This window comes from Vombatus ursinus, unplaced genomic scaffold, assembly GCF_900497805.2.
Source record: "Vombatus ursinus unplaced genomic scaffold, bare-nosed wombat genome assembly UNPS02005069.1, whole genome shotgun sequence".
NCBI lineage: Eukaryota > Metazoa > Chordata > Mammalia > Diprotodontia > Vombatidae > Vombatus > Vombatus ursinus.
Genome location: NW_020944847.1, coordinates 98,052 through 110,813, shown reverse-complemented (window position 1 = coordinate 110,813; position 12,762 = coordinate 98,052). Strand labels below are relative to the sequence as shown.

Sequence of the window (12,762 nt, the reverse complement as noted above, 5' to 3'; positions counted from 1 at the left end):
ATGGAGGTGGGGGGTTAAAGAGTGAGGAAATTGAGGGAAATGAGGGGATTAGGACAGCAAGTGATCAGTCCTGGGAATTAAGTGAACCACACTAACTCCATCTTGTGACTCAATTGTGCAGCTAGCTTAGTTCCCTTTCTATTTAATTATGGGTCCAGTCCTAAACTGAGGAAGGGGTCTGATTGCAATTTGTTAGGCAATTGCCATGCATTGCTTAATAAATCAAAATGCTCAGGAGTTGAAATCTTTGTTTTTTCATTCATTTCACAGGGCTGAAGAAATAAAGCAGCATCCCCTTCCTTTGTGAATATTAGCTATGAAGGTGGCAAGGAGAAAGAAGACATTAAAGAGCTTATGTTGTTGAGTGTTGATAGTGGTGAACAGTCCAGAACATTAAGTTCAGGACTTGGAGAGCAGTCAAGTGGGCCTGAAAATACTGAGCTCAGGAAGTGGTCTCCCTCAATCTAATCCATGGAGAACCTGCCTGAGCTATTGAGGAGCTCAGGACCAGTGATTCTGAGAACTTACTAACTTACTAAGAACTTACTAAGAACTTACCTAGGCAATCCATGAACTCAGAATTGGAAATGAAGGGCAGTATGTCTAGGTAGTTTAGTGAATAGAACCCTAGGTCGTTTAGTGAATAGAATAGAATTCTTCCAGATAGGAAGAACTGAATTCAAATCTTTTCTCAGTGGTTTTCTAGATGCCTCAACTTGAGCAAGTCATTTATCCTCCCTCAGTCTCAGGTTTTGTCATCTGTGAAATGGGAATAATAGTGCCTACCTCAGGATTATCGTGAAAGCCAAATGAGTCAATACATATGAAGGGCTTTGCAGATTTTAAAGCATTGTATAAATGTTAGTGAATACTATTTCTGGAGTATCAAGCTGACAAGCCGGCATATAGTTGAGTTCCTATTGTAATCTCTAGATATCCCTGAAAAAGTGTAAAGCTATCTGGCTGGCAATTTGTTTCTCTCACACTCAACCAGGAAAAGGGGTCTAACAGAATCCATCTTGTCAACAACTATCTTTTACCATTAGGGGACAGCTCAGACCAGGGCTTTCCCTTTTGGCTAGTCTCCTATCCTCTGATTTATTTCTCCTCTTTGTAGCAGGATAATGATAATGATGTTGATAATAGTAACAGTAGTAATAATAATAATAATAATAGTTAACATTAATATAGCACCTACTATGTGCCACGCACTGTACTAAGTGTCTTACAATCATTATGTCATTTCATCCTCACAACAACTCTAGGAGGTAGGTGATATTATTATTACCATTTTACAGATGTGGAAATTCAAGTAGAGGTGAAGTGACTTTTCTAGCATCCCACAGTAAGATTCTGGGATTGGAGGCAGCTGGGTGGCACAGTGGATAGAGCACAGGCCCTGGATTCAGGAGGACCTGAGTTCAAATCTGGCCTCAGACACATAACACTTCCCCGCTGTGTGACCCTGGGCAAGTCACTTAACCCCATTGCCTGACCAAAAAAAAAATAGAGTCTGGGATTGGATTTGAACTCAGAACTTCCTGATTCCAGGCCCAGTACTCTATCTACTATACCACCAGCTGACAGAAAGGGAGAATTGCTGCCTTAGTGCCTGTGGATCATACTCTCTTCTTCCTAAACTTCCACCCTCCTCTTCTTTCTCTCAATGGGGATGGGGGTGGGGGGAGAGGAATGGCACAGTTTCATATTTGTATAAATATATGTCCATACATGAAAATATACATTAATATTTTGTTATTTAGTCATTTCAGTTGTGTCTGACTCTTCCTGACCCCATTTGGGATTTTCTTGGCAAAGATACTGGAGTGGTTTGCCATTTCCTTCTCCAGCTCATTTTGCAGATGAGGAAACTGAGGCAAAAAGGGTGAAGTGACTTGCTCAAGACCACATGGCTAATAACTGTCTGATGATTTGAACTCAGATCTTCCTGCCTCCAAACTTGTGGTCTATCCACTGTACCACCTAGCTCCCCTCTCTCTCTCTCTATATATATATACACATATTGTGTACTGTACATACACACAGGAATACTCACACACTTAAAGTTCTTCATTATGCCAAACCAATTTGAGTGCTTTAGTGGAAAATGTACTGACCTGACACCCAAGGACCCTATTTTGAACCTCAACCTTTCCATTTCCTATCTATGAAACCTTGGAACAATTAATTTAACCTACCTGGGTGCCAATAACTCTACTTCAAAATGGAAGGTGAGTTGACCAGTGGCATCTAAAGTACATTCCAGAATTCAGCCTATGTTCTGTGAACTGTTCTGCTCATTTTAATCTGACAATATTGCCTGGGGCACTGAGGGATTAAATGACTGCCTGAGGCTAGGGTCAAAGGAATTGAAACCTAATTTGCCTAGTTCTGATGCCCACTAATTTACGAAATTTTTCTGCATAGGTATTCAAATGAAGTTATCTTTTCTAATTTTATTTTTTTCCAATCATATGTAAAATTTTTTAACATTCATTTAAAAATTTTTTGACTTCCAAATTTCCCCCCCCTTCCTTTTATGCCTCCCTGAGATAGTAAGCAATCTGATATAGGTTATACATGTGCAATCATGTAAAAATAATATTCCCACCTTAGTCACCTTGTGAAAGAAAACACAAACCTCCCAGCCCAAATAAAGCAAAGAAAGGCCTTCATTTTTCACAAGTGATTGACAAATTTTATTCACTTTAGAATCTGCCCAAATGAGCCAATAAACCATTTATTTTTTTGAATTTAACTTTTACTTTACCCTTTAAAACCTATACATTTTCATGATCAAAGGTACCAAATAATGAACAGTGTATTTCAGTAGAACAAGTATAGGATAGCCATTTTATTTGAAAAATTATCAAGTACGTACTTAGACACACTAACTCTTCCTGGGATTTTTTCTAATTAGCCAAAATATTTTTGAGAGGACTCTGTTTCAGAACAGAATGACCTCTGACCACTCTAACAATTTTTTTGGTTTATATCAGGTTTATATCATTATTTTGAATGAGATGCCAGCAGTTACTTGAGTTTTACAGTAGACTTACAAGCTCTGGGAATTGGAATTGAAATGACAACAACCAAGAAACTCAATAAACACAAATGACATCTGATAACACAGTACAAACATGCACAAACAGTAATCTTGTTTCCATAGATCTCTCAATTTGGAACACAAAAGTGCTGATCTGTAGCTTTTACCAGGGCTTTTCAGGTTCCCCTTTCTAGAATGTGTGGAGTTGATAATCTCACTATAGTACACTTGGAAAGTTTTTCAAGATGAGAATCTGTCAGGGTTGGGTCATCCAGTCCCATTGGGGGTTGCCATAATTATTGCATGAAATTTCCTTATCAATTTTACCAGATAATGGTAATAATCCAGAACAGGTCAGAAACAATTCACTTAGAGCATATCATTCTCCATCAGTAAATGATGAAGAATGCTTCATTCACCATTAAACAAGCATTATTTATACATTGTATGAAACAAAGAAAACAGAGCCAGCTATTCATTAAAATGGAAGAGGCCTTACAAAGAAAAAAGAGCATACTTGTTAAAAGAAAATCTATGTCATTTGCTACAGGAAACTAAAGGAAAGCTATCTTTTTAGGTAGCTAGTTTCACTAAATCAAAGAAAACTGCCTATCAGGCCAGACAAGGGAGGAAGACATTCTCAGGGTTCTGGAATCCTCTTCCTTCAGTAATTAAGTCTTTTTTATACCTACAGGAGGAGAAAATTGCAGAGATACCCATCAATTGGGGAATGGCTGAACAAATTGTGGTTTATGATTGTGATGGAATACTACTGTGCTATAAGAAATGATGAGCTCAATGACCTTAGAAAAACATAGATAGACTTGCATGAAATAATGAAGAGCAAAATGAGCAGAACCAAGAGAACATTGTAAACAATAACAGCAATATTGTTTTAAGAAGAACTTTGCACAACTAAGTCATTTTAAGTATTATAAATACCCAAATTAACTACAAAGGACCTATGAAGGAAGATGCTATCTGCATTCAGAGAAAGAACTTATAAATAGAAGAATGGAGAGAATGTTTTTTTTGTATGTGTGTACACACACACACCCCCCAACACATTTGTTTCTAATGGTAACCATATCTAGGGCATAGGAGAAGGGAAGGATAAAAGGGAAAAAAAGAAATTTACATGATAACTGTTATATATTTGAAAGGAATAGCAAGTTTTACATAATAAATCTGCAGTTTCATATGTAATAATCTTTTTTATTTTATTATGGAAATAAATTAAAAATAAAATACATTTTTTAAAAAGTGGAGGAAAGGAGACCCTGAATGGCACCAGCTGCTACATCTGGTCTTGCAACCATATATGAAGGAAATCAAAAGCAATATCTGAATATTTTATAAGTGAATAGTGTTTATGCTCTAAATAAAGCATCCTACAAAGCTGACCTTAAAAGCAAATACTTACATTGATGTCTAATACCATCAATTTATCAATGTTTTATTTATACTTTTTATTTTTTAATTGAATTTAATTAATGTTTTGTTACATTTTAAGTTTCAAACAGTCTCCCTCCCTTCCTCTCCACCCCACCCTAGAGAAGGCCACTGCATGACACACACACATGTATGTATAATATGCAAAACCATACTATGCATATTTCTTTTTTTAGTTCTTTCTCTGGAGGTGGATAGCATCTTCCTTCATAGGTCCTTTGTTGTTGATTTGAGTATTTATGATACTCATAATAACTTAGTTGTTTACAGTTATTCTTTGAACAGCATTGTTGCTATTGTATACTATGGTCTCTTGATTCTGGTTATTTCACTCTTCATTATTTTATGCAATCTTTCCATGTTTTTCTAAAACCAACCTACTCCTAATTTCTTACAGCACAATAGTATTCCATCATAATCATATTACACAACTTGTTTAGCCATTCCCCAATTGATAGGTATGCAACCAACTTCCAATTCTTTGCCACCACAAAAAGTGCAGTTATAAATATTTTAGAACACATGAGTTCCTTTCCTTTGTCCCTTATTGCCTTGGAACACAGACTTAATAGTGGTATTGCTGGGGAAGAAGGCATACACAGTTTTATAACTCTTTGGGAATAATTTTAGATTGCTCTCCAGAGTGGTTGGACCAGTTCACAGTTCCATCAACAATGCATGAGTGTCCCAACTATCTGATACTGATAAACCTCCTTCCTTTACATTTTTTTCATTAATTCCTTGATAATCTTGTCCTTTTGTTCTCATAAATGAATTTTGTTTTTATTTTTTCTAGGTCAAAAATAATTTTTTGGTCATTTAAATTGGGATGTCATTGAACAAATAGAGTAGTTTAGGTAGAATTATCATTTTTATTATATTGGCTCTACCCACCCACAAATGATATTTTTCCAATTATTTAAATCTGATTTTATTGGTATAAAAAGTGTTTTATAATTAGGTTCATGTTGTTCCTAGGTTTGTCTTGGCAGGCATTATCCCAGCTGTTTCGTGCTGTCTATGATTATCTTAAATGGGGCATCTCTTACTATCTTTTCTTGTAGAGTTTTCTTGTTGATATATGGAAATGCTGATGATTTATGTGGGTTTATTTTGTATCCTGCTATTTTGCTAAAATTATTAATTGGTGCAACTGGCTTTTTAGTTGAATCTCTAGGATTTTCCAAGTATATCACCATATTATCTACAAAAAGAGATAGTTTTATTACCTCATTGTCCATCCTATTTCTTCAATTTATTTTTCTTTTCTTATCACTATTGCTACCAATTCAAATACAATATTGAATAATATTGGTGATAATGGGCATCCTTGTTTCACTCTTGATCTTAATAGGAAGACTTCATTACAAATTATGCTTGTCGATGGTTTCAAGTAGATGTTTCTTTTTATTTGAAGGAAAAATCCATTGGTATGCTTTCAAGTATTTTTTGAATAGGAATGAGTGATGTATTTTGTTGAAAGCCTTTTCTACATTTATTGATATGATTTTTAAAACTTTGTTATTGAAATAATCAATTATGTTAATGAGTTTCCTTATGTTAAACCATCCCTGCATTCCAAATATAAATCCCACTTGGTCACTATGTATAATCTCTATGACATATTGTTGTAGTCTCCTAGCTAGTATTTTATTTAGGATTTTTGCATTCATGAGTGAAATTGCCCTGTAATCTCCTTTCTCTGCTTTTGCTCTTCCTAGTTTAGGTATCAGCATCATATTTGTTTCATAAAAAGAATTAGTCAGAACTCCTTTGCCTGTTATTCCAAATAATTTATTTCATATTGGAATTAGTTGATTTTTACTGTCTAGTAGAATTTACTTTTAAATCTATCTGGTCTTGATGCTTTTTTCTTAGGAAGCTCATTTATGGCCTATTAAATTTCTTTCTTCTGGAATAAGTTTATTTAGATATTCTATTTCCTCTTTTGTTAATCTAGACAATTTATATTTTTGTAGGTATTCATCTATTTTACTTAAATTTTTAAATTTATTGGTATATAATTGGACAAAATAACTTCTAATAATTACTTTGTGTCTTCTTTAGTGAAATATTTACTCTTTTCATTTTTGATTCTAGTGATTTGGTATTCTTCTCTTTTTTTGTTTATCTATTTTATTGCTTTTTCATAAAGCCAATTCCTAATTTTATTTATTAATTTAATGGTTTTCTCTCATTCAATTTTATTGTCACCTTTAATGTTCAGGATTTCCAATTGAGTGTTTAATTGGAGATTTTTATTTCCTTCCTTTTCTAGTTTTGTTTTAGTTGCATACCTAATTTATTGGTCTACTCTTTCTCTACTTTATTGAAGTAAGCATTTAGTGATATATGTTTTCTTCTGATTACTGCTTTTGTTGCATCCTAAATGTTGTGGCATGTTGTCTTATTTAACATCATCAATTTAGAAGAGCAAACAAAGCTAGATGCAGTCCATCAATGTCAGAAGATCTTTTGAGACTCTTTTCCATATCCTCCCTTGAAGTTACAGGATGCCCACTTCATGTCCTATAGAACTTCTCTTTGGACATGGTATCTCTTGTTTGCTGAGGTCCTGGTGGAACCATATATCTACATCCAGTCTAAACATGACCACCCATGCAGATGCTGCCAAATACTGATATACAATAAGGACATTGATTGGAAAGTAAAGTTCAAAAGGCCCACTTCCATTTGAAAGGGGGAGGTCTCCAAGAATTGATACTGAAGGGGCTAAAGTTAATCAGTTCTGTGAAGACATACAGCATCTTTTAGAAATAATACCCCAAAATTGCATTAATCATAGGGAATTGGAATTTAAAAGTATGAAATAAAAAGATAATTAGAATGACAGGCACATTTGCCCTTGGAGTTCCAAATGGAGCAGGGCAGAGACTAAAAGAGTTTTGCCAATACAAATCACTGGTCTTCACACTTTTTCAACAACCTAAAAGGTGACTCTACATATGGACGTCTCCAGATGGTCAATATAGAAGTCAGATTGATTATATACTTTTCAGCCAAAGGTGGAGAAGCTTTATACAGTCAGTTAAAACAAGCCCTAGAGCTGAATGTGGCTCAGATCATGAGCTTCTTATTGCAAGATTCAGGCATAAATTTAAAAAAGTAGGGGAAATCATCAGACCATATAAGTACGACTCAAATAATATCCCTTGTGAGTATGAAGTGAAGGTGATTGACAGATTTAAGGGATTAGCTCTGGTATATACAGTGCCTGAAGAACTGTGGACAGAGGTTCACAAAACTGTATGGTAGGCAGCAATAATTTCAAAGAGAAAGAAGAGCAAGGAAGAAAAATGGTTGGCTGATGAGGACTAAGGAGAGAAGGAAAATGAAAGATAAAGGAGAAAGGAAAAGATCTAACAGAATGCAGAATTCCAGGGAATAGCAAGGAGAGATAAGAAGCTTTTCTTAAATGAGCAATGTAAAGAAACAGAAGAAAACAATAATATGAAAACGACAAGCGATGTCATCAAGAAAATGAGAAATATCAAGGGAAAGTTTCAGGCAAAAAGGGGCATGATAAAAGACAAAAATATTACCAATTTAGCAGAAACAGAAGAGATTAAGAAGAAGTGGTAAGAATACACAAAAGAACTGTGAAAGAAAGATCTTAACATTATTCATAGCCATGATGGTATAGTTATGATCTGGAGCCAGGCATCCTAGAGAATGAAGTCAAGTGGACCTTATGAATCATTGTTAACAGTAAGTCTATTGGAGATGACAGAATTCCGTGCTATTAAAGTGCACTCAATATTTCAGTAAATTTAGAAAATGCAGCAGTGGCCACTGGGTTGGAGGAGATCAGTTTATGTCTCAGTTCTAAAGAAGGTCAATGCCAGGGAATGTTCAAATTACCAAACAGTTGCATTCATTTCACATGCCGGCAAAGTTATGCTTAAGATTCTGCAAGCTAGGCCTCAGCAATATGGAAACTGAGAATTACAGAAAAGCAGGTTGGTTTTCAAAGAGGCAGAGGAACTAGAGCCCAAATTGCCAACATTCATTGGATTACAGTGAAAGCAAGAAGCTTTCAGAAAAAAAATCTACTTCTGATTCATTAACTACACTAAAGCTTTTTACTGTGCAACTCACAACAACATGTGGCAAGTCTTCAAAGAGATGGGAGTACCAGATCATCTTGCTTGTCTCCTGAGGAACCTGTATGCAGGTCAAGAATCAGCAGAACTGAACACAAAACAGCTGATTGATTTAATATCCAAAAAAAGGAGTATGACGAGGCTATATGGTGTCACCTTATTTATTAAACTTATATGCAGAGTCCATCACACAAAATGCCAGATGATACCACTCTGATGGCAGAAAACAAAGAATTAAGAAGCCTCTTGATGAGGCTGTATGGCCTGTGAAAGTTGAACTATAAGGAAAGCTGAGCACTGCATAACTAATGCTTTCAAGTTGTACCATTGGAGAAGACTTTTGAAAATTCGTGGACAGAAAGGAGATCAAATCAGTCAGTCCATAAACACATTAGTTTAGGCTATTTACTAGAACAGAAGGCTATTCAACTACTGAAGCTGAAGCTTTAATACTTTGGCCACCTAATGAGAAGACAGGACTCATTGGAAAAGTTCCTGATGTTGAAAAAGATTGAAGGCAAAAGGATAAGGAGAGGGAAGAGGATGTGATGGATGGATAGTGTCATGGAAACAATGAACATAAACTTGAACAGACTTCAGAAGATAGTGGAGGATAGGAGGGCCTGGCATGCTATGGTCCATAATTTCATGAAGAGCTGGGCATGACAGAAAAACAACAAAATCTTATCATTATTCCTGTGCAACATTCCAGTCAATGACTTTTTACCATTAATTTAAAATCAAGGATTGATTGAATGATTTAAACTCAAGCCTGTGACTGAGATTGATTGATTGAAACTTGTTCTTATTTCATTAAGGCATCAGGCATGATCATTTATTTATTTTTTCAATCCATCCTAACCTTACACTTAAAGTCAATGCAGTTAGACTAAGAAGAGAAGTCATACATGGAAAAATGGATAAAACTTAAACATTCAAATTGTTCAAAGAATTAACACAAATATATGACATAAAGAGCCATATTTCAATAGATAAGTAGTCAAATGAGCGATTTTGAGAAATCAAAGGCTTATCTGCAATTATAATTTCAAACTACTCAAACATACACGTCTACTTAGTGGAATAATCACTCTTCCACATGAAATTCTCCAAATACCTGAAGATAGCTATCCTGTCCCCCCTCCCTTCTCTTTTCTAGGCTAACCATCCCCAGGTTTTTAAAACAATGCTCACATGACTTGGGACTGACATCTTTTATCATTCTGTTTACTGTCTTCTGAATGTTTTCGAAGCTGTCCACGTCCTCGCTAAACTATGGTACCCAGATAGAACCTTGCATTGCAGATGTGTTTAGTCTTGTAGAGAGTACTGTGACACTATGATCTCTTTGTGCCAAGGTCAAAACCATTTTGAAAGTTTTCATGTCATCTATCAGCAGTTATATACAACATTATCTAATACACTAACAATATGAGGCATAACATCCCACCATACAAATTGACCGAGTTGAGATAAACAGACATAAGGACTAGGAATGGGCCTGTGGTTTTATTGGTATAGAGATTTCCCAGGTGAGGAAACTCCCTCTCTCAATACTAGTCAGCCCCTTATCTGTAATTTAGGATAGGAAATCAAGCAGAGTTGATAAAAGCTTAAAACATTCAATATTGGAAAGGCTGAAGGAGGATAGATACACGTATATGTTCTGAGTGGGCAGCACATTTGCCCCACCTTATTGGAAATCAATTTAAAATTGTACCAACAACACCAACAACATTTGTAAAGTACCTACTATGTGCCAGTCATACTGCTTTACAGATATCATTTTCTTTGTTCCTCACAACAACCCTGGGAGGTGAGTTATCTTCAGTTTACAGTTGAAACTAAGACAAAGAGAGTTTGTTTAAGTGACTTGCCCAGTGTCACATGACTGGTAAGTGTCTGAAGTCAAATGAACTCAGGTCTTGCTCACTTTAGGTCCAGTGCTCTATCCATGGTGCTATCTAGCTGCAAGATTGTTCAAGAAAAGTCACTAGATGATGTGTTACATTTGAGGCTGATAGATAACTGATAAATTGTGATATATTCCAAAGAAGTAAATTACAGCATTGAAAGTATATAACGTATTTGATTATATGTAACAAAACATTCATAGCCACATCCTTTGTCATATTAGAAATGAAAAAAAAGTTTCCCCATTGAGTTGGCAATAGCTGAGCAAAGTATCATATATGAATGCAAAAAATATTATTTTGGTCTAAGATAGTACAATTATAAAAGGAGACTAAAAGACCATAGAATTCAATCACACAAGTTGGAATGCACCAATTTCCTCTCGGTAAATGACTTTGGGTTTGAAATATCATACATTATTATATAATCTTATAGATATTATGACTTTGTTGATAAGTTTCTTTAATTTTTTCCCTTCTGACATTTAAAAATGTCAGACATAATTTCTGGGTAATTTAATTATTTTACTAATAATGCCAGCATGTTTGTTAATAAAAGGATGGTCATTTGGCTCTCTCTCTCTTAGACCAAAGACAATCATATCAGCAGGCTCATGGCTTGTATACTCACTGGAAGAGGAGTGTTCCTGAGGGTAGTAATCAACTCTGATTGACTAAGAATTAAGGAAAGAATGCATATTACAATGAGGGGTTGGACCTGAACTTTGATTCTGTCATTTACTTCTAAGTCACCACCAACCTTGGGCAATCCCCACCCAATCCTGAGTAGGATCTGGATAGAGGAGAAGGTTAGCTCAACCTTCAGAGACTGAGATCTTGAAATGAGGATAAAAGAAAAAGGGGGCAACCTGAATCTCCCCAAATCACTGGTTTCAATAATCATTTTTCTCACCTTCTTGTAAGGAAGAGCAAAAATGAAAAGAGGGATCATTTGGAACTGAAATTAAAATACATTTGAAAACATAACAAAGTTTATGCAGCTATCTCACCTCTACAGCAATCAAACCCTTAACCCTGGCCACTGTAAATTGATGCAAACTTTTCAAACTACATACAAGTCTAGTAACTCCTCAGGCCTTTCCTTTCATGCCTTCTAGATAATGGGTGAATGGAGCTTATTATAATCTTTTTTTTTTAAGTGAGGCAATTGGGGTTAGGTGACTTGCCCAAGGTCACACAGCTAGTAAGTGTCAAGTGTTTGGTATGAGGCCAGATTTGAACTCAGGTCCTCCTGACTTCAGGGCCAGTGCTCTATCCACTGCACCACATAGCTGCCCCCTTATTATATTCTTTTGAGGAAATCTGAGAGATGATGCACCATTCAGTCATCATAATTATTTATGCAATGCACCTTAATTAATGTTCCTTTAACTCCAAACACAGTGCTCCTGAGAGAACTTTATCTGGCACCCTATTTTTCCCCACGTAGAGATAATTACCTCAGTGCAATGGTCTCTAGGATGTTGCATTTTGCTGGACATCAGGGACACTCTCCCCAAGGTAATGCTCAGAACATGTAACAGAAGTGGAATTGGCTCATAAGGGCCATCCCATGGGGCTTGTGGTTCCCCTTTCCTAGAAGTATAATAGGGAAACTTGAAAAAGAGACTTTCTTCCTGAGCAAGTAGAACAGAATCATAATGGTCATGCAATAAAGGATCTTCTGTAATTGTCAGATACTCCTGCCTCAGCTGGAGGAGCTCTTCCACGCTTGTGCTTGTAAAAAGAAACCTGTACTGCCATTTTTGAGCATCTTATTTTGGAGAAGCAAACAGCAGAGAACCCTGTGGTATTAACCAGGTTAAATTCAAGTGAGTTTGTATGGATTTTTTCCCTTTTTTTCCATTTTATTTAGTTCCACTTCCTTCCCTTTCTCTCTCCTTCCTTTCTTCTTCCTTTCCCTTCTCTCCTTCCCTTCCTTTCTCCTTTCCTTTTTTCCCTTTCTCTTCCCTTTCCTTTTCTATCTTCATTCCTTATTTCCTACCTTCTTTCTTTTCTTCTTGTCTTTCTTTCTCTATCCTTCGATTTATCCCTTCCTTGATGAATTTTCACTTTTCATTCCTTATAAATAGAAGGAAGGTGCATCCAAGAAAAGAGAAATGTCAGGGGAAGCATGATTAGAATTAAAATTAAGTCTATCTGTAGAATGCCCAAAACAAATCAAATGTCTCAATTTCAAGGGGGGTAGTGAGAGGTTTATACATAT

At 35.8% G+C, this 12,762-nt stretch overlaps 1 pseudogene; it reads left to right on the top strand.

Annotated features, from left to right (window-relative positions):
- Positions 1–12,762, top strand: part of LOC114029034 — a 20,119-nt pseudogene continuing 7,357 nt past the window's right edge.